The sequence below is a fragment of the Cervus elaphus genome, chromosome 30 (assembly GCF_910594005.1).
Source record: "Cervus elaphus chromosome 30, mCerEla1.1, whole genome shotgun sequence".
NCBI classification, from domain to species: Eukaryota; Metazoa; Chordata; class Mammalia; order Artiodactyla; family Cervidae; genus Cervus; species Cervus elaphus.
The window spans coordinates 84,792,456-84,815,206 of record NC_057844.1 but is presented as its reverse complement, the minus strand read 5'-3'; the positions used below and the strand labels follow the sequence as shown (position 1 = coordinate 84,815,206).

At 54.9% G+C, this 22,751-nt stretch overlaps 1 long non-coding RNA gene across 3 annotated transcripts in view; it reads right to left on the bottom strand.

Annotated features, from left to right (window-relative positions):
* Positions 1-22,751, bottom strand: part of LOC122686931 — a 304,515-nt gene that overhangs the window by 38,922 nt on the left and 242,842 nt on the right. For 2 of the 3 annotated variants that reach the window (XR_006338951.1, XR_006338950.1), the window contains 2 exons: positions 14,425-14,516; positions 12,764-12,888 (listed from right to left, as the gene is read on the bottom strand). The exons of the other annotated variant lie outside the window; for it this stretch is intronic. This is a non-coding gene — a long non-coding RNA (uncharacterized LOC122686931). Of the gene's footprint in view, positions 1-12,763; positions 12,889-14,424; positions 14,517-22,751 lie in introns of those variants that run through there. 3 annotated transcript variants of the gene reach the window in all.

Sequence of the window (22,751 nt, the reverse complement as noted above, 5' to 3'; positions counted from 1 at the left end):
GGGCTCACCCTGGAAATGAGGTGGGACTAACCTGTGCTGACCGAGCCCATGTTGGCTGAAGGTGGGCTCCACACACGAAGAGCCTCATGTCGGGTGCCGGTCAGTTGGATTGGAAAACGGGGGGTGAAGTTGGGCTTTAAACGTGCTTCCCTGTTAGGGGTCGAGAGGGGCCTCAACAGGGAAATGTCCTCCCCTGTCACAGTAGCATCGGAGTCAGCGCTTCAATCCCAACAGGTAGGGGCCCGGGGCCACTGCAACCTCGGCGGCCAGACATCTGACATTGCACTGAAATGCTTCCCAGAAGGCACCTGAAGGGGGTCAGGGTGGCTCCCCAAGAAGCCAGCCTTTGTCCCCGTGAGTTCTGTTGCTGTGGAAGCACAGTCCTGAGATCCACATTCCGACTCCTCAGCACTTAACCGCTTACGAGTTCAGAGCTTCAGACCTGCTCTCGCCGCCTCTCACCCTGAAATGCCCCTCCCTGGGTTGGAGCTGACCGTGGTCCCCGAGCTCCCTAATTGTCCCTCCTACCCTGGGCTGTTGAAGGAGGGGGTGTGATACGCTGTTACAGGTCATGAGCAGGTCTGTAAATCTCTAAGAGCTGCTAATTACATATAACCGGGAATACCTATAGCATTTGTGCTCTGTTTCTACCTACAAATTGAATGCAAAGACACCATTACACATCGACGCCTGCCACGGTGGCTCAAGAGTGAAGTGACTGAAGAGCGCGTGCCGGCCACACATCTCAGAAAGCGCCCCGTACTCGCATCCACGCCACAGCCCCACGCACAGCGCCAGCCCGTTACTCTCCTGGGGCAACGGCCTTTTCCCCTTCTTTACTCACAGGTGCCTGGTTTCATGGTGGTTAAGAATGCGCCTTCCAGTGCAGGAAATGCAGACGATGCGGGTTCAGCCCCTGGGTCGGGAAGATCCCTGGAGAAGGAAACGGCTACCCACTGCAGTCCTCTTGCCTGGGAAGTCCCACGGACGGAGGAGCCGGGCGGGCCACAGTCGCTGGGGCAGCACAGACCAGACGGGACTGAGCGGCTGGCACACAGGCCTGGCTGCCGGCCCGCCGGGGCTGCAGTGGGGCTCCCAGGGAGACATACCTGCCGGTTGGTTTCCCGCCTCATTCCCAGCACTGAAAACTCATGAAAATAGGTGGGATGAACGAATTACCAAACACATAGAATGGTATCATGTTCTGCAGATTTGCCTTTCACTCACACAGCTGTAAACTCCCAACATGAGTGATTGAACTGTATGTCAGAGAGGCAGGTAAATATCAAGAAACTATCCCTAAGACTAGTTTTGTGGTGTGTGTGTGAATAATGAGCACCATAAAATGAGATTATGGAAAGGGATATGTGGCTTTAAATGCACACATTTCTTTCTAGAAGGTACTTAAGGAAATCAACATGTTAATATATTAAGGATCATTCCCTAGACTCCTGCTTGTTTTTAGCAAATGAGAGACCATTTCAGAGCATGCGGTGTGTACCTCATAAGCGTTATTCATGAGTGGTAGTTGTTTAAAAAGGATGTGATCACAGCAAGTGATGTAAACAAATAATCGAAAAACTATTAGATAAGGGTGGAGAGACATGTCTCTCATGCAAAGGAATGTGAAACAATTTGTGGAATTTATGCGACTATTTCACCCTCTTCTCCCTCAGCCTGGACTGTGCAGGGTGGCTTTCATCCCAGGAGGACCGATGGCTACATGGAAAAACGAACTTAGCAGAGACAGCTGACCAGCACCCTCAGGCAGTGGGCAAGGGTGCCACCCACAGGGAGGTCAGGTGGACAGACTCCACCTGATGTGATGGAGGCCAATCAGAGGAACTTGGGGGATGGGCTGCAGGGTCCACCCTTGAGGGTAGATGACAGGAGGGCTTGGGGAGGGCTAGGCTGGGGCGACAGACCCCATGAGTCCCAGACACTGCCCAGCTCTGGGGCCACGGGTGGCCTTCACAGAGTCCAGCCCACATTCCAACCCTGACCACCCATGCTGGTCTTTCAGACGTTTAAACCTGTTGATTTTGCAGATGGAAAGATGAGACCTAATCTTTTTAAATGAGAAAAAAAATCACGCTTTCTTACATTCTGGACCATTTACCTTCAAAAAATCACACAACAAGATGATATTAAAAGCAAGAGTTGTTTCACACTCAAAGACGTGCAGAATGACCTGTTATGTATAATTGGTTCCAACCATCCCTCCCGTGACAAGTTTTTACAAGCCGTCTGAATGCACTTAGGGTAGAAAGAGAAAAGATTAAGCAACAATCACGCTTTATGTGGATGTGAGCGGAGTCCCTTCAGCGTCTTCACTGGGACGGGCCCATGAAGAAATATGAACACACACGGAGCAAACCCCAGCCTTCACCTCTCCGCCTCAGGTCGCCTTGACTAAGACCTTTCCGGGACTTCAGAATCACCTTGCTGTGCAGAGATCCCACAGCAAGGGGGTTTAAACACCGTTATTTTTCTCCATGTACTGGACCTCACATATTAATATTCAGGCCAGGAGCAGTTTAAAATTGCACAGAACAGGCAGGCTCGCCAATAGCTCAGTGGGAGGCTGAGTGTAAGTAGCTGCCAATCAGCAGGCCGGGGCCATTGTAAGCCCAGACAGCGCTGACAACACCCTCCCGGGTCCCCATCACTGCCCTTGTTCGGCGGGGCCTGGGGGAGGCGGGTGGAGGCGGAGGGGGAGGCTGGGACCCAAACACGGAGACGAGGTGGGGCCGAGGTGGGGCCGAGGCCGGGCCAGGCGGGGAGGGAGACGCGGGGCTGCAGCGGGAGGTCCTGGAGGCCCCGCGGCAGCTCCCGGGGGTCCGCGGGGGACTAGGGGCCTGGGCCCCCGCAAGCAGGGCGGCCCCGCACAGGCTGGTGTGCCCTGAGGGGTCGGCCCGCGGACGGGCCTGCTCTCCTGGGGCCGCGTGTCTCCCGCTCCGGTCTGAGCGGTCAGCGGACCCCAGCCGAGGCCGCGGAGGCCGGTTGGCCTCTGGTTCCGCGCAGGCGCGCTGGGGGTCAGGCTTCTCGGGCAGTTTTCCTTCCAAACATGCGGTTGCCGGACTTCGCCTGAGAAGAACCAACAGGACGGGGAGGCTGCGGCAGCGGCCCGTCCGCGGGCGCAGGTCACACGATCTCAGTGACCGCAGCGGCGAGGGGCGCAGCGTGTCCTGCCCACCCCACGGAGCCGCTGGCGTGTGTTTCCACCCCGAACACGCGTGGCGTCTGACCACACGCGGCACCGGTCCTGCCTGTGGTCAGTTTCTACCAAAAATGACACCCATGGCCCGGGCTGCCAGCCCGGGGAGACGCCCCATCGCCAGAGGAGCCCGGGGAGGGGGAGGAGCGTGGGGAGACTGGAGGGGTGGGTGGCGGGGGTCAGAACCAGCGGAAGCTGAGACCCGGCGGGGTGGAGGGAGCCGGGCGCCAGGACGCTGAGGACGCCATGTGAACCTGTGATAAGGGAGATGATGACGCACCGGAGTCCTGCTTTTCCCTCCGGGTGAACGCAGGAAGGAGCTGTCTCCCTGGGCCCTGGCGGGGAAGAAGCGCGTGCGGCTTTGGGAAGCCCCCGAGGGGTGGGGTTGTGACCTGCCCCCCAGACAACAGCAATAACTGGAACGCTGCTTGCGGCGGAGGCGGCCTCTTTACTAGGTGGCCAGCGCTCAGCATGGGTGTGCAGGCCTGGACGGGGATGGGGGCGGTAACAGCGTCCAGGCGGCTCCAAGTGGCCCAGCCCTGCCCTTTGATGGCCTCAGGCACCCAGTGGACAAGCACATCTGTAAGACCCCGCGCAGGACGGAAGGAGGCGAGGCAAACAGAGTCCCGTCCCCTCGGGGCTTCCATCTCAGGGCCAGGCTGGCCAGCCTGGCAGCCATAAGCCAGGCCTGGAACTGGAAATAATTACATTCCAATTACATTAAAAGTCCACCCCCCCCTTCCCCGTCACCAGCTCATTTGCTGGCAGGCGACACAGCCAGCAGCGCAGAGAGAACAGTCTGCAGTCCCAGGAAGTCCTCTCAACGGGCCGTTCTGAGCGAGTGTGTGTGTGTGTGTGTGAGCACGCAGGTGTAGCTGTGATGTGTGTTACTGTGCATGTCTGTGCATGTATGTGTGGACGAGCAGAAGGGCGGTTGACAAGCTTGTGTGTGACGTGGGCTGAGCAGAGAGAAGAAGGAACAGCACGCCGTCTTTCGAGGCGCAGAAAGTGGAATGTAATTTGGCCACAGACACCGTGGTCTGGACCGCCCTCCCAGCCCAGTCACACGAGCGCAGAGGGGCTCACTGTACTTTCCAAACGCTCATGTCAGGTCCGGCGGGTGGCCCCCGTGAGCCAGAGCCGCTGTGGACGCTGAGGTTCACAGGGAACAGTCACTCAGCTGGGCGCCGGGCTCGCAGGTTGGGGTTCTCCCGCGCCAGGGGTAGGGCCTCCTCCTTGGGGATGCCCTCTGACTTCACTTGTCCTCACGACGCTGAACGAACCCCGCTGGCCCGGCCGCGGCCTCGAGCAGGCTCCCTGGTTTCCCAGCTGCTTCCTTGTCTTGCAGGGCTGAACAGCACCAAAGCCGTTCTGCGTCTTACTGCTCATTCTGGGTTCTAAAGTAACAACTTCACATAATCGTGACACCTCCAGAACAAGAAATACGTCGCCTCTGCTTTTATCAGATACTTGCTAATTAATCTAGCTACAAACGCAGCGGAGTCGCTGCGCCCGGAGACTGGGACAGAGCTGCCTGTCCCACCTGCCAGCTGGCAGTTTACCAACGCAGCTCAACTTTCCGCAACATGGGAAACAATCGAGAAATCTCCACACTCTGCAAACGGTTCTCACCCCCTGCCCCCAGGCGAGCCACTTGCTGTGATCACTTTATTGTTAAGTTCCAACCAAACACACACATACAAACACCCCCAAATTCCACACATGGGCACCCGCACCCAAACACACACGCTGCCACAGGAAAAAGGACAGTTTCATTTGCAGAATGTCATCTATTCATCGCTTTTATGCCTCAGATGCGGCTCTGGGAGAACTTATCTGCACAAACAGAACAGATAATGAGTCTAAAATAATAATCCTGGGGAAAGAGGCACATACCCTTCCGAACACTTCCTGCAGTTTTCAGCTCCCTCTCCGCCCCCAGCATATGCTGCTGGTCCCCCTTGCTTTGGCGTTAAATAGCGTTTGTTCTTCTACGTTCGCCTCTAAGGCTGTTCACGTGTCTTGTCCTCCTACGGGGACTGCACATGGTGCAGACTTCAGTTCCCTGCTGGGGCCTTGTGTCTGCTCAGGAGCCAGAGGACTCGGTTCAGCTCCTGACTTTGTCACTAAGTTGTGTGTGACCGTCAGAAAATTACTTTGCCTCCTGGAACCTCAGCTTCCTCATCTGTTGATCAGGGATGATGGTAATGCTGATGGGGATCTAGATTTGACAAGGACTAAATGAGCTGACAGATGGAAAGAAAGAATAATCCTTGGCACAGTAATTCTGCAATAAATTATGCTTATTACTATTAGGATGGAAACTTGATCTTCCACTTTTTGTATCATTAACATTAGCAGTTGCACTGAATTTATATCCGATTGCTTTAAAATTGTTTTTATTTAGCTTTGAGCATGCTACCTATTTTTAGTTGATGTGGTAATCAACCTGAACACTAAACTACCTGTCCCGCTCCTGACTCCATAAACACCCCATGTTTCAAACACACCAAATCGGAGGTTCAGACATTGACAGGCTTTTCTCTCCACCTGAAAAGACTTTCCAAGACTTCCTTGCCTCAAAATGCCTTTGTCTTTCTTTGCTTTCCAGTTCAAATCACCTTTCTTGGGGAAATGCTCTCTGGGGAGCTTGTGCAGAAGGGAGAGTTCCTTCTGAAACGCTCTAGAATGTGTTCAAGCTGTTCTGACACCACAAATCACACACATGTCACGTGTGCCTCATCCCAACGTACATGTATTTCCCAGGCAGCTCAGCTGGTTAAGAATCCTCCTGTCATGCAGGAGACTCCGGTTTGATTCCTGAGTCAGGAAGTTCCCCTGCAGAAGGGATAGTATTCTTGGGTTTCCCTGGTGGCTCAGGTGGTAAAGAATCTGCCTGCAAAGCAAGAACCTGGGTTTGATCTTTGGGTCTGGAAGATCCCCTGAGAGGGCATGGAAACCCACTCCATTATTCTTGCCTGGAGAATCCCTAGGGACAGACGAGCCTGGCGGGCTACAGTCTACGGGGTTACAAAGAGTTGGATTCGACTGAATGACTAAGCGCAGCACTCCCCTTGATTGGGAACCCCTGAACCAAGAACCATGCGGCTGCCCTGGAGGACATCTAGGAAATGTTCTGAACGACTGGTGCGGAAAAGCAAAGCTCAGAGCAAGCACAGCCATCGCTGACTGCTGAGACGAGAGGCGGTCAGTCAGCCCGGGAAAGACCAGAAGGCTTCTAGCTGCTCTCAGCCCTGCCTCCCGGCGCCTAGCCATGCCCTGAGTGGTATCTGCCAGCTTTCCAAATACAACATGCCATATAACACAGTCATTACCTAGGTATCTATAGATTTCCAGGGACGTGCAGAGGGTCTGGGTCTGCAAGTCCCCTGCATGAACAGAACATGTGGCCGGGTCAGAATCTGTCAACTGCTGACAATGAAGTTAAGGAGAACTGGTTTCGAACAGGAGGAATTAACCACCTACAGAGGGAACACACCTCAAGGGCTTGCACAGGGGTTGTTTGCCGGCTTATTTATCTCAAACCGTCCTGAGTATCTTGGCTTCCGACCCTCTACTTAGTACAGAGAAGAGGATGGGGCCAGGATGGGGCCAGGAGATGGTCCAGCTCCTCCCTTGTGGAGACCAGTCTGTGGAGAAGTTGAAAAAGATCTCCAATCCCTTCTCTGCATTTCTGGGTCCAAGACATTCTGAAAACCGAAGTCCCTCCCCTGCTGTAGTTCATTGGTGGCAGGCAAAAGCTACTAGCTCACGGGGCAGGAGGGCCTTTAGCCATGTGGGGCTGTTTATGGTCCTTACCTACGAAGTGTGAAGAGCAATATTTTTAAAGTAGAAAGATTAATGTGCTTGATTACAAAATGATGCCCAGAGGCTGTGCTATATGAAGATGTTAGTCGCTCAGTTGTGTCTGGCTCTTTGCGACCCCGTGGACTGTAGCCTGCCAGGTTCCTCTGTCCATGGGCTTCTCCACATAAGAATACTGGTGTGGGTAGCCATTCCTTTCTCCAGGGGATCTGCCCCACCCAAGGATCGAACCCAGGTCTCCTACATTGCAGGCAGATTCTTTACCATCTGAGCCACCAGGGAAGCCGGTTGTGCTATATATGGGTACATATATGCATATATGTATATAACATACAGACGTATTATTTTGAAACCTAAAAATTCTAAACTCTAAAACACATCTGCCTCCATGGGTTTTGGCACAAAGGTTGGTGGGTCTGGAGTTAAGTCCTGTTTTAGGGACCCCTGTGAGGGATACTAGGGTGTGGTGGGGGGTGAGGCACCCCCAGGAGAGTCAGGGTGACAGGAGTGTCTGGGTGACTTGGGGAGGCGGGAGTAACCCAGGGGGCTGCATCTGCAAGACCTCTGGCTAGGTGGTAGGAACAAGGTGGGGACAGGGGGCCTGGGGGAAGCTTTGCAGAAACTACCCCAGGACAGCCCCTCCCTGAAGCCCCCCCTCTTGGCTGGTGATGGGGCAGGTCTTCCCAGAAAGAGGCTGAAACCACCGCCCCCTCCTGGAGGGTGAACTGGCCTTGGCTCTGACCTGCACAGAAGCGACCCTGAGCCAGTCCCAGGACCCCAGGGCGCTGTGTGCATCTCCCCTCATCCTTGACCTTCTGCCCAAATCCCTGTTAACTGCCAGACCAGCGGGCTGGTGGCTGAGGGGCCAGGGAACCAAGTCTATGTCAGCATGTGTCCCAGCCAAGGCTGCAGGTGCGGGAGAGAGCAGGTCCGAGCATAGACGTGTGAGGGCGGACCTTCCCCCACCCCCCACATAAACCCCCAAACTGCAGAACTGTGAGTTAACTAGACAATCATCCTTTTACGCCATGAAATGTTGGGGCAGCTACGAAGTGTGGGGGTGCTACCTGGTATACATCCAGACATCCAGGAAAGGAGGAGACAGAGAAGAGCCTGCAAGCACCACCAGCCCTGTCCTGGCCAGGACACCTGTGCCCACGAATGATGACCCAACGCTGACTCCGGGCCCCACCCACGTCTGAGGGCACGGAGCCCAGTGCTCGTCACAGTCCCAGGACCTCATTGTTCCTGCATCTGAGGCTGCAACAGTAGGATTCCTTGCAATTCCTCTGAGAGACATGAGGCTGGGGTTTTCTCTGTGTATCTGATTACCAGGTTTAACCAGGAAAGAAAAACTGAATGGTTGTAAATTGTCCCATGAGAAGATGTTCCCAGGCCATGAGGCCGCCGGTCCCCGGAGAAGGAGACAGCCGTCATTGGAAAGACACACACCGCTTTGTTCCAGTTCTGACTGCTGTCTGGGCCCTGAAATGGTTAGCGCCGTGGAAACCTTCGCTTCTTCTCGCATTGCAGGCTGGAGTGCACCTTCCCACAGCACAGTGACATAGGGAGAACAAGCTGAGAGCCTCGGTGGCTTGTCGGGATGCCTGGGCATCTAGTATCATCTAGTGCCACTGCTGAGACAAAGGGCTGCTTCCCTTGTCCCTGCAACAGGACCCCGGGTGTCGCCCTGCACTTCCTATGTCCCTGCTCTGAGGTCCCAGGTGTCCCCTGCACTTCCTGTGTCCCTGCTCTGAGGCCCCTGGGTGTCCCCTGCACTTCCTGTGTCCCTGCTCTGAGGTCCCAGGTGTCCCCTGCACTTCCTGTGTCCCTGCTCTGAGGTCCCTCATGTCTACCTGCATTTCCTGTGTCCCTGCTCTGAGGCCCCTGGGTGTCCCCTGCACTTCCTGTGTCCCTGCTCTGAGGCCCCTGGGTGTCCCCTGCACTTCCTGTGTCCCTGCTCTGAGGTCCCTGGGTGTCCCCTGCACTTCCTGTGTCCCTGCTCTGAGGTCCCTGGGTGTCACCCTGCACTTCCTGTGTCCCTGCTCTGAGGTCCCTGATGTCTACCTGCACTTCCTGTGTCCCTGCTCTGAGGTCCCTGGGTGTCGCCCTGCACTTCCTGTGTCCCTGCTCTGAGGCCTCTGGGTGTCCCCTGCACTTCCTGTGTCCCTGCTCTGAGGTCCCAGGTGTCCCCTGCACTTCCTGCGTCCCTGCTCTGAGGCCCCTGGGTGTCCCCTGCACTTCCTGTGTCCCTGCTCTGAGGTCCCAGGTGTCCCCTGCACTTCCTGTGTCCCTGCTCTGAGGTCCCTGGGTGTCGCCCTGCACTTCCTGCATCCCTGCTCTGAGGTCCCTGGTGTCCCCTGCACTTCCTGTGTCCCTGCTCTGAGGCCCCTGGTGTCCCCTGCACTTCCTGTGTCCCTGCTCTGAGGCCCCTGGGTGTCCCCTGCACTTCCTGTGTCCCTGCTCTGAGGTCCCTGGGTGTCCCCTGCACTTCCTGTGTCCCTGCTCTGAGGTCCCTGGGTGTCCCCTGCACTTCCTGTGTCCCTGCTCTGAGGTCCCTGGGTGTCGCCCTGCACTTCCTGTGTCCCTGCTCTGAGGTCCCTGATGTCTACCTGCACTTCCTGTGTCCCTGCTCTGAGGTCCCTGGGTGTCGCCCTGCACTTCCTGTGTCCCTGCTCTGAGGCCTCTGGGTGTCCCCTGCACTTCCTGTGTCCCTGCTCTGAGGTCCCAGGTGTCCCCTGCACTTCCTGCGTCCCTGCTCTGAGGCCCCTGGGTGTCCCCTGCACTTCCTGTGTCCCTGCTCTGAGGTCCCAGGTGTCCCCTGCACTTCCTGTGTCCCTGCTCTGAGGTCCCTGGGTGTCGCCCTGCACTTCCTGCATCCCTGCTCTGAGGTCCCTGGTGTCCCCTGCACTTCCTGTGTCCCTGCTCTGAGGCCCCTGGTGTCCCCTGCACTTCCTGTGTCCCTGCTCTGAGGCCCCTGGGTGTCCCCTGCACTTCCTGTGTTCCTTGCTCTGAGGTCCCTGGGTGTCCCCTGCACTTCCTGTGTCCCTGCTCTGAGGTCCCTGGTGTCCCCTGCACTTCCTGTGTCCCTGCTCTGAGGTCCCTGGTGTCACCCTGAACTCCCTGTGTCCCTGCTCTGAGGTCCCTGGTGTCCCCTGCACTTCCTGTGTCCCTGCTCTGAGGTCCCTGGGTGTCACCCTGCACTTCCTGTGTCCCTGCTCTGAGCCCCATGGGTGTCATCCTGCACTCCCTGTGTCCCTGCTCTGAGGTCCCTGGTGTCCCCTGCACTTCCTGTGTCCCTGCTCTGAGGCCCCTGGGTGTCACCCTGCACTTCCTGTGTCCCTGCTCTGAGCCCCATGGGTGTCATCCTGCACTTCCTGTGTCCCTGCTCTGAGGCCCCTGGGTGTCACCCTGCACTTCCTGTGTCCCTGCTCTGAGCCCCATGGGTGTCCCCTGCACTTCCTGTGTCCCTGCTCTGAGGTCCCTGGTGTCCCCTGCACTTCCTGTGTCCCTGCTCTGAGGTCCCTGGGTGTTCCCTGCACTTCCTGTGTCCCTGCTCTGAGGCCCCTGGGTGTCACCCTGCACTTCCTGTGTCCCTGCTCTGAGGTCCCTGGGTGTTCCCTGCACTTCCTGTGTCCCTGCTCTGAGGTCCCTGGTGTCCCCTGCACTTCCTGTGTCCCTGCTCTGAGGTCCCTGGGTGTCCCCTGCACTTCCTGTGCCCCAGGAGGCACCTGGGGCTCATGTTATGTGAAGACGGGCAGGACTAGGCCATCCTCGGGAGCTGCCCCTACATTGTGATCTTGGAGAAACTGAATCCCAGGTCTTTCCACCTTGCAATGTAGAGGGACTCCCCCCATACCGCACCCTGTAGGCAGTGCTGGCTTTGACATTTGCTGGTCGTGTGACTTTGAAAAGCTACCCGAGCTCTCCAGGTCTCTGAAATCTCAGCTTACAATGGAGATAATAACAGCGAGTGTTTGCTAGTTCTTGTGAGGATTAAAGGAAATTGAGTAAACTGTGAGAGCAGAGGTTTTGTCTAGTTGTTCACTTAGGTACTTGAGCAGGCCTGGCACGTAGTAGGTGGTCAGTAGATATTTGTTGACTGAGAGCATATTAGCCAGCATAGTGTGTACATTATAGCCATTGTACCCAGCCTGCATTAATAAATGCATAGGTATGCACCGCCTCACGCGTGCGCAGCCCCGCTGCCGCCAGCGTTCGGTAAACATTAGCTGCTGTTACTTCCACTATTACTATCATTAGCCACTTTGCCTCACAGGGTTGCTGTGAGGATGTGTAAAACACACAGGCTTCCCTGCTCTGCTGAGCAATATTCCAAGGTCAAGGAGGAAAAGCAGTCCACAAATACAAATTATTACTGTCAATCTCAGCTCCATATTTCAGAATCCCACTTCTGGGCACATTATTTACTCTGTCACGTAGCAGGGCTTTGCTTTTGGTCGGAATGCTGTGAATGAGCGCCTGACCCGAGGAAACAGGCAGATCTCACACCGCGGAGGAAGTCGCGGCAGCTCCTGGTTCCCCAGACAGGCTGGCTGTGTGCTCAGTGGGTGCAGACGTCTCAGTGCCCAGTTCCTCTCACTCCAATGCAGGGGAAACCTGCTTAGTACGGTTCCCCAAGCCCCCCTCCAGCCAGGAGGGCTTCGAGAGGCTTGTGCCGCCCCAGAGGAAGGCCTTTGCTGTCTGCTGTCTACCTGCTGGCTTCTTCCAGTGGTCATGCCCCAGGTCAAAGGTCGCCTTCCCAGTCACCCCACTGAGATCACGCGGGCCTGCTCCTGCCGGTGACTCTGGGTGGCGTCTTCAGCTGCCCACCGAATTGCTCTGCTACAATCCTCTTGGCCTCCGTCTTGGTCTCTCCCGAGGTTAGACTCTGCAGCTCCTGGGCAGCCCAGTGTCACTGGGCCTAAAGCAGGATGCATGGGGCGGGTCTGGGAATGGATGTTTATGGAATGCCTGTGGATTGAATACGAAACAGACCCAACAGTGTGCAGAACTTGGGTCAGGCCTGAAGCAATCAGGCTAGGAATCAAATCAGAAGCATTGCCCTCCAGGGGACCCTGACAGCCACCAGCCCAGGGCTCTGTTGGCCTGTCCCTGGCACATAAAAAGGACAGTATTTGGATGGTAGATTTGGGTGGACAGCCAAGTTCCCGGCCACCCCCGCAGCTGCTCAAGGTCCATCTTTGTGCGCATGTGCAACCATCCATGGCCCCTGTCACCCAGGCTGGACAGCTTGGTGGTGGTCCAGTCCCTTCCACTCAGAGGCACAGAAAGGAGAGGCTACCTCCCCAGGCAGATGGTGCTAAGCCTTGTACAAATTGCTGTATATTCCGATGGGGGGATGCCACATGGGAGAGTCAGCGGTGACGAGAAATATTTGATGGTGCTCCAGGAAGACCCTGGGCTTTCTGAGGACCTCCCTGGACAACTGTGCTGAAGATGGACGCTTACAGCGATCCTGACACATGACAGCAGGTGCATGTGTATAGAAAGTCAAGCCACGAAGTCTTGGCCAGAGCTGGTCCAGATCAGAAACAGAGATTTTAGATGCCCTGGATCTGTTATCATAAACGGTGTAGCCAGGACCACAACAGGCTCCTTAAGGAGTATTGCAAACTTATTTTTATTGAATAAATTTTTGACAGCGCTGCCTACAACTTCAGTCTCAGGGAGTCACCTGTGAGCAGACTGGCTTGGTAGGAGGCGTTCACTGGGTCCCATGTGAGGCCCTCTATGGTCGCATGAGTCTAATAAGTCATCTCAGGGCTGGAGTGGCAGAGCTGTGCTGAGATGCTGGCATCCGGTTACCTGGGGGTCAGTGTCTCCTGGGGGAAGGGAGAGAAGCAAGTCTTCACTTTCCTTTTAAGCAAGTCAAGGACAAGTGAGCTTCTCTGTCTCCCACTGGCCCAGAGGCTCTCAGTGAGGACCACCCAGTGCATCCTCTGTCTCCCGCTGGCCCAGAGGCTCTCAGTGAGGACCACCCAGTGCATCCTCTGTCTCCCGCTGGCCCAGAGGCTCTCAGTGAGGACCACCCAGTGCATCCTCTGTCTCCCGCTGGCCCAGAGGCTCTCAGTGAGGACCACCCAGTGCATCCTCTGTCTCCCGCTGGCCCAGAGGCTCTCAGTGAGGACCACCCAGTGCATCCTCTGTCTCCCGCTGGCCCAGAGGCTCTCAGTGAGGACCACCCAGTGCAGCGCCTTCTTTCCAGGTCGGGGCCCTCAGAGTCCAACAGCTGAGAGCCTGGGAACCAGACGTGCCTGCGTGCTCGTCGCTCAGGCACGCCCTTCTCTCTGCGACCCCGTGGGCTGCAGCCGCCGGGCTCCTCCGTCCACGGGGTTCTCCAGGCAAGAGTACAGGAGTGGGCTGCTGTTTCCTTCTCCAGGGGGTCTTCCCGACCCGGGGGTCAAACTTGTATCTCTTGCATCTCCAGGATTGGCAGGTGGGTTCTTTACCACTAGCACCACCTGGGAAACCGAGAGCCAGATACCATGGGCTGAATTGCACCCCCAGAAGACAGGTGGAGCCCAGACCTCAGAACACAGCCTACTTGGAGAGGGGGGGTCTTTGCAGAGGGATCTGTTAGGATGAGGTCACCCTGGAGCTGGGCGGACCCTCATCCGATAGGATTGGTGTCCTCACAGAAAGAGACGCAGGGGCACAGACACGGGGAGAAGACGGCCTGTGTGGACAGAGACAGGGTGATGCCTGGGGAGCCGGGGACTTGGGTCACCACCAGGAGCCTCAGGGGAGACCCTCCTGAGCCCCGAAGGAGCAACCAGCCCTGCCCAGACCTGCGTCCAGAGCAGGGAGTGAGGGTGTTGCCGCTGTTTCTAAGCTGCTCAATTCAGTGCTATGTCGCAGAGACCAGGAAGCACCAGCCACACCGTGAAGGGCCGGCCACCTGGTCAACCCCGGGCTGCCTCTCCTGAAGCCGCCCCCACCCACGCCTTCAGGGTGGGGCATCTGAGTTCGGGGTGCCCCGTTGCCTTGGGCGGGGCAGCTGTGGATTGAGGGGGGGCCCTCACAAAGCAGCACGGTGACCGTGCAGGGGAGGGGACAGAAGCCCTGTCTGTCTACAGATGGCCTCCCAGATGGGGGCTGGGTGCAGTGGGCAGGATGAGCTCCACTTTCCAAACATGCTGTCTGTGAAATGTCCCCAGAAATGTCTCAGGACGGCAGCCTGTCAGCTGCAGGGCCCCCAGCGACACCAGGGTGAGCCTGAGGGGTGGCCCGTGCTCACGATGCTCCGGGCCCCCGGAAGCCATGTGCTTTTCCTGCTTCTGTCCGGCCTGAAGCACAGGCGGGCCTTCCTGCACCTTCCTGCCTGTTCCCTCACAGCAGCACAACGTGGGCTAACGCACCTGCACTTACTTGGTCCCCAGGAACCGAGAGTCGGGATGAGGCTGGAGCTGCAGGTCATTTGGGGGCAGCACTCTTGGCTCTGGAGTTAAATCTATAAGGAAAGGTAATCCCAGTCCAGCCAAGATTACCTGGGAAGAACACTTCAGCATCACCCTTGTGTGTCCAGCTGGGCTCGGGGTGGCTCAGAACCCTGGGGTAAAGTCTAGGCACATTCCCAGCGGGGGCAGGGGGCGGCTCGTGCTTTCATGGCCTGGCTGGGAAGAATGGTTGGGTCCCGTGTGAACTGTAGCAAGGTCAAAACATGATTATTTTCTGGGAAATCAATAAACTTCTCAGCGCACTTCTTATAGCCTTTATAGGCAACTTAATTGCTGGTGGTATGCCAATGCAGGAGACTTAGGAGACACAGGTTCAGTCCCTGAGTCAGGAAGATCCCCTGGAGGAGGGAATGACAACCCACTCCAATATTCTTCCCTGGAGAATCCCATGGACAGAGGAGCCGGGCAGGCTATAGTTCATGGGGTCACAAAGAGCCAGACACGACTGGGCTCACAGGACACATTTATTGATTCATTTGGTTCTTGGGTCTTGTAAACTCTAACCATCCAGCATTGCAAAACCATTATGACACCCAGACATGAGTGTGTGTCTTAAGAAGGATTCCCTCCAGAGCTCTGTGTTACCATTCACCCCTGTCTCTCTGGAACAGTCGCATGCCTTTAAAAATAGACATTCAACCTAGAAAAGCACCACTCTGCCATTTCTCAGTTCTTAAACATATAGGAACATATGCAGCACGCCCGGCCTACAGGAAGTCCAGTTCATAGACTTGTGATACGTGTACTGTAACAGAAATGCTATTTTCCAAGTTGTTAGAATAAAGATACAATTCACTACAAAATTAATCTAAATGTGATTTCATATTTCTTTAATGATTCAGAAGATTCTTCAGAACTTGCCACCCCTCAGAGTTATCAATATCCTCATCAATATATTACACTCTACATAAGAATAAAGAAAGAAAAGCCAAATGCCAAAGAATGCTCAAACTACCGCACAACTGCACTCATCTCACACGCTAGCAAAGTAATGCTCAAAATTCTCCAGGCCAAGCTTCAACAGCACGTGAACTGTGAACTTCCAGATGTTCAAACTGGAAGTAGAAAAGGCAGAGGAACCAGAGATCAAATTGCCAACATCCGCTGGATCATCAAAAAAGCAAGAGAGTTCCAGAAAAACATCTATTTCTGCTCTATTGACTATGCCAAAGCCTTGGACTGTGTGGGTCACAATAAACTGTGGAAAATTCTTCAAGAGGTGGGAATACCAGACCACCTGGCCTGCCTCTTGAGAAATCTGTATGCAGGTCAGGAAGCAACAGTTAGAACTGGACATGGAATAACAGACTGGTTCCAAATAGGGAAAAAAAAACATCAAGGCTGAATATTGTCACTCTGCTTATTTAACTTCTATGCAAAGTACATCATGAGAAATGCTGGGCTGGATGAAGCACAGGCTGGAATCAAGATTGCCAGGAGAAATATCAATAACCTCAGATATGCAGATGACACCACCCTTATGGCAGAAAGTGAAGAACTAAAGGGCCCCTTGATGAAAGTGAAAGAGGAGAGTGAAAAAGTTGGCTAAAAGCTCAACATTCAGAAAACCAAGATCATGGCATCTGAACCCATCACTTTATGGCAAATAGATGGGGAAACAGTGGAAACAGTGGCAGAATTTATTTTCTTGGGCTCCAAAATCACTGCAGATGGTGACTACAGCCATGAAATTATAAGACACTTGCTACTTAGAAGAAAAACTATGACCAACCTAGACAGATATTAAAAAAACAGAGACATTACTTTGCCAACAAAGGTCCATCTAGTCAAAGCTTTGGTTTTTTCAGTAGTCATGTATGGGTGTGAGAGTTGGACCATAAAGAAAGCTGAGCCAGGAAGAATTGATGCTTTTGAACTGTGGTGTTGGAGAAGACTCTTGAGAGTCCCCTGAGTCCCCTGAACTGTAAGGAGATCCAACCAATCCATCCTAAAGGAGATCAGTCCTGGGTGTTCGTTGGAGGGACTGATGTTGAAGCTGAGACTCCAATACTTTGACCACCTCATGCGAAGAGCTGACTCATTGGAAAAGACCCTGATGCTGGGAAAGATTGAAGGCGAGAGGAGAAGGGGATGACAGAGGATGAGATGGTTGGATGGTATCACCAACTCAATGGACATGAGTTTGGGTAAACTCCGGGAGCTGGTGATGGACAGGGAGGCCCTGGCGTGCTGTGGTCCCTTGGGTCACAAAGAGTTGGACATGACTGAGCAACTGAACTGAACTGAAGAATAAAAGCTCCCAATGAACTGGGGTTTTAGGTAGTAGATCACTATACCCACTTTTTTCTTTCTTCAATAATGAGCTCAAGCAGTGTTATTAAGAGTTGTTGCTGCTGTCCAGTCACTAAGTCGTGTCCGACTCCTGGCGACCCCACGGACTCAGCACTACAGGCTTCCCTGTCCTTCCCCATCTCCCAGAGTTTGCCCAAACTCATGACCGTTGGGCCAGTGATTATTAAGAGCAGCCACTAGAAACTGTTTAGTCTGCAGTTTGGTTGTCTATTTACACTTATTTTCAAGGTTTAAAAATGAAAGAAATAGAAATGGAGACAAAATCTGCAGAGAGTATGGTCTCTGGGGGGCTGGGTGAGAGAGTCTTCGGGTGGAAAACATCATGAGATTCTGGTAAAATGACATGTGATTTCTTTCAGTAAAGTTTCTCTAGAGGAAGCACAAATGGAAGAAGCCCAGTAGCGAGGCTCTTACTTCACATCTGACTGTGACGTTGCCTTGCTGTTTCTTATAACACAAGCCATTGAGGGCTCTCAGCACGTCTGTATCTGCAGTAACAACTCTAAACAAGCTCAGACGCTTGCCGGCCATCAGCCCCTGCTGCTGGGCCTTGAACGCCTCGCTTCGACGGACCATTTGCCGGTCACCGCGCACACATCTTGCCTCTCCGTGTCGTGGCCAACCTCTCCAAGCAAGCTGGCTTCCCCGTGTGCCTGACCGCTGCAGTCACCCAGCTGGCGTGTGAGGGCTGGGCCATTCCCCGCCCTCCTTGTGTGCGAGGCGCCACATTCCCCGGGGCGGCCGTGGGGTGCAGGTTTAGAAATCGATTAGAGGTGGGATGGACTGAGCTGCGAGAGCACGCTCCACAGCCACCTCTGCAGGGCACGGCTCCCTCGTTCGGCCCGGAGAAGGCCCCGCCTGCGGAATTAATGGGGAGCCCACGGCGAAGCCTGCGGGGCCCGCGGCGCCCTGCCTGAGCCTTGGACACAGCGTCCCGATCTCTGGTAGCCAATCCAGCAGCGCCCGAGGGGGCAAGACAATTAAACCTCCATAAGTTTGTGCAGCACTTCGAGGAGGAAAGGCACTATATAAATGCTAAATGTTGTTACCACAGGGCAGAAGGAAGGACAGAGACGATGAATGCTAAGTGAGAAGTCCCTGCACGATAGAGCGCCAGGGCAGAGCGGAAGAGGAGATTATCTCACACCGAAGTTTAAAAAGTTAAAAAAAAAAAAAATAGGGGAGAAAGCCAGGCTCGGAAATGAAAGGGAGGCTCCAGGAAGTATTAAGATAAATTATGCAATTTAATGCAACTTGATGGAGTCGGAGGTCACCAAGAGACAATGGGGACTCTGGAACATGGTTGTGATAATTAATTCCTAAAAAAAATCAATTAATGTTTTCTCTCATCGTTCACGAAGGGGGCTAGAGCGGGGAGGGCATGCACACGTCTCCCCCAGGAGGGGCGAGGATGGTGAGGAAACCAGGACCCTGTTGACACGGGAGATCCAGAGGTGAGTGCCTGCAGAGGGGCAGGCGCACCCACCCCTGAGCCTGCAGGGAGGGGGTGGGGAGGCTGCCGCCTGAGGCTGCCAGGAGTGACCAGCAAGCACACTGTACATTTAGGGCTTCACGGGGACGATGGGGAACAGGGAGCTGTTTATTTCCTTGTGCATAGAAATGGCTTTGGATCTTCTGACCCGTAAAGATGGTACACGCAGAGAAACACACACGCACATGGAGCAACATACTGCAGCCCAGCTCTGGGGCAATGGAGCAACATACTGCAGCCCAGCTCTGGGGCAATGGAGCAACATACTGCAGCCCAGCTCTGGGGCATCTGCTCGTTTTGTATTCTTTTTTAAGATTTTTTTTTTTATAATCATTTCAGAAGTCCTCATTGCATTTGTTAGTACATTGCTTCTGTTTTATGTTTTGGTTTTTTGGCCAAGAGGCATGTAGTATCTTAGCTCCTTGAGCAGGAATTGAACCCACACGCCCTGCATTGGAAGGCAAACTCTTAACTATGCGAGCACCATGGAAGTCCCTCAGTGGTGTTCTTGAGGCAGCTTCAGAGTCACCTTAGGGAAAGATGACCTTTATCCCCTGCTAGTGAGAAACAGTGGACAACTGAGCTGTCCCTAGGACATCTAGCTCAGAGCTTTATCACACAGAATACTGCGTCATAAACTTTTTTGTCAGTTTGTTTTGAAGACATGAAAGAGAAGAAAGTAGAAGGGACTAGATTTGGGAGGCCAAGTCCTTGAATCATAAATCGTTCATCTGGAGGAACTCATGGAGCACTTGAGGTGGATGATGAGGGCAAACACAGGGTCCAATGGGAAGAAAAACAGACACCTGGGACGCTGCAGGGCCGCAGGGATGGTAGAGCGGGCAGGGAGGGCTTGTCCAGTCCAAGGGGAGAGATGCCTGGAGCAGAGAGAGCACAAGTGATGGAATTTGCTGGTTGGGACAAGTGGCCAAAAGTAGAGGTGAGGGGTCATGTCACTCAAAGGAATGGTTCTGAGTTGGGTAAGTGGGGACGCAGTTGAGGAGGGAGAAAGGAAAGAGACTGAGATGAGGGATAGAAATTGCGAAAGGGCAGGTGGCCGAAACGGCAACAGGCACACAGTGGCCTCGAATGGACATGGAGATGGAGACAGAAATCAGAAGTGTCACCAGTGGGTCAAAGACAGCAGACCAGCTGGGGAGCATGCGCTAAAACCCTGGAGGACTCCAGCCGTCTTTATGGGCGCCGTGGGCAGGACCACACTTGACACCATGCGCGCGACTTGGATCCCTCTGATCTCAGACATGTGTCATGGAAACAGGGCGTGCAGGCCAAGGCCTGGAGTTGGCAGGGGAGCCGGTGTGCTGAGTAAGGAGGAGGTTGAGAGAGACTCCTTTGGGAGAGTGACGGACTTTGATTTGTATTTGATTTGTACACAAATCAAGCCCTTTGGGATACTGACCCTTATCAGCACAGGGTCTGTGCTGGTGTCAGAGAGGGGGCTGCCACGCCTGCCCACTGGTCCCCGGCGATGAGGTATCTGTGCCGCGGTCCTCCCGTGGGAGCAGAGTGGGCAGGGGCTCAGACGCCCAGAAGTGGGAAGAGAGCCTCCTGTGCCCGGCTCCCTCAGGAAAGAGCGGGCAGGCCGCCTGGGGTCCTTGACAAGTTCCTGCAGCAGAAATCCCAGCGTGATCTCTCTGCCAGCCCGCCAAGAACCTGCAATCCACGAAGGTCGACGCCAACCACACAGCGTCTGGGAAGTGGTCCCTCCTCAAAGAAAGGGTCCTCCACATGTTCACGCGGGTCCGGGAGCCCATCCCGTCAGCCACAGCTGCTAGACCGTATGTGCTTCTGACACTGTCGTTCTGCTTTCGCCAGTTCATCTCCCTGTGTTTGTCAGCTTCGTCCCTTCTCAGCTGTCACTGTCTCTGGCTGCCAGACCCCCTCTCTCCCTCCCATCCTTCCCTCCTTCACACTTACCTACCTCTATTTCCTTCTTTTAAGATCTGTATGTCAGAAACCAAAGCCCATCATATTCACACACCCCAGTGCAATTAATCACTGTGAACTAGACATGCAAACTGATTCACCAAAGATCCAGTCCTGTGCCTCACAGGGTGAGGGTTAGGGGTGTTTCAGGGTGAGGGTTGGGGTGTTTCAGGGTGAGGGTTGGGGTGTTTCAGGGTGAGGGTTAGGGGTGTTTCAGGGTGAGGGTTGGGGTGTTTCAGGGTGAGGGTTGGGGTGTTTCAGGGTGAGGGTTAGGGGTGTTTCAGGGTGAGGGTTAGGGGTGTTTCAGGGTGAGGGTTGGGGTGTCTCAGGGTGAGGGTTGGGGTGTCTCAGGGTGAGGGTTGGGGTGTCTCAGGGTGAGGGTTGGGGTGTCTCAGGGTGAGGGTTGGGGTGTTTCAGGGTGAGGGTTGGGGTGTTTCAGGGTGAGGGTTGGGGTGTTTCAGGGTGAGGGTTAGGGGTGTTTCAGGGTGAGGGTTGGGGTGTTTCAGGGTGAGGGTTGGGGTGTTTCAGGGTGAGGGTTGGGGTGTTTCAGGGTGAGGGTTAGGGGTGTTTCAGGGTGAGGGTTGGGGTGTTTCAGGGTGAGGGTTGGGGTGTTTCAGGGTGAGGGTTAGGGGTGTTTCAGGGTGAGGGTTGGGGTGTTTCAGGGTGAGGGTGGGGGTGTTTCAGGGTGAGGGTTGGGGGGTTTCGGGGTGAGGGTTAGGGGTGTTTCAGGGTGAGGGTTGGGGTGTTTCAGGGTGAGGGTTGGGGTGTTTCAGGGTGAGGGTTGGGGTGTTTCAGGGTGAGGGTTAGGGGTGTTTCAGGGTGAGGGTTGGGGTGTTTCAGGGTGAGGGTTGGGGTGTTTCAGGGTGAGGGTTGGGGTGTTTCAGGGTGAGGGTTAGGGGTGTTTCAGGGTGAGGGTTAGGGGTGTTTCAGGGTGAGGGTTGGGGTGTTTCAGGGTGAGGGTTGGGGTGTCTCAGGGTGAGGGCAACCCAGGTGCTCAGCAGCACAGTGACCCGGGGCTGAGAAGAGTAAAACCAGCAGTGACTGATCTTTGTTTGCTGGGCCAGCAAGTCCCACGGCAGAAAAACCAGGTTCCAACTCACTCAGGAAACGCTGACTTGTCTGAACGCTTGCTGAACTTTGAAGGAGACGCCGGGCTTACCTGGAGCCGTGACTCTGCCATGTGGCTGGGTTCTGTGCCGCTGCTCACGCTCCGAACCATGACTCATTAAGTCTGGGTGTTGGGTGACTCGGTTCTCCAGATGTCGCTCTCTGGCTTCAGACAAGCTGACACATGGGGCTGGGAAACCCGCTTGGGGGTGGCCGCTCTGGTGGGACCCCCACGGGAGAAGCACTGCGCTTCCCGAGGCTGAGCCGGCCCCTGCAGGGCGACCTCAGAGGGGGCGCGGGGTGCATGCCAAGCCTGACGCCCTCAGGACTGCTGGGGAAGGCCCCACACGTTGCAGGAACCAGGAGACTCCAGACGAAGCAGAGCGTCGGGGCTCAAAGACGTCATCTCCAAGGAGACGTGCGGGTGCAGGCAGAGGGACCAGCCATGCATACACGTGTCCAGTCCTGCTGCCTGCAAGTGCTGCAGCGGGCCCTAGAGCTCCAGGACGTATTTATCTACTGGTTGCAAATGTGCACCTTAACAACATCTCTTCCTGCACCCCTGAGGCTCCAGTAACCTCCATTTTACTTTCTATCATTATGCATTTGGCATCAGAGGCGCTAGCTAATGCTTCAGTGGTCATCATACTGAAGTATATGAACACAGCAAGCCACCACGTACACTTTAAACTTACACAAGGGTATATGTCAAACACACGTCAACAAAAAATCATACATTTTTAAAAGCGGGGCATGTATACGCCTGCATCAAGTAACACAAACAAAAGACAAAGGAGATGTGCCGAAGAGTTACGGAGAAATTCAGACGTTTCCTCAGGACGTAAACACGCACAGCCGGGCTTCAGAAGCGCACCTGGGGGACGGGGGGGCGGCGAAGGTGGACAGACGTGGCTCCCAGGGTGAGTGACTCTGAGGTCAGGTTGCCTGAACTCAGACGCTCCCACGCTGGACCGTGTGTGTGTGTGCGTGTGTGCGCGCGCGCGCACGCGCTCCACCGGCAGAGCTGCTGACCCATGTACACTGTGAGGTCACCAGCACGACCGTCACCGCCTGTCTCAGCTGCAGGCCCCCTCGTTCCCCTGCGTTGCCCTCCTGTCTGGTTTCCCGAGAGCCAGAGCGGAAGGCTGTGTGTTTGGCGTAACCAGCACCACTTGGCTTCTGGCTACCAAATATTTGATCGTTTCTATTCCAGCACGAGTTGGGCAACACTCATTCACAGATGCTATTTTGCAGCAAATAATTAAATCTCAACAGAGAGACAGAACGGCCTTTCAGACAATCACAGGGATGCTCGCACATGGAAGCTTCCACTGTTTTATCGCGGGACGCGAAGTGACTTGGGGGCCTC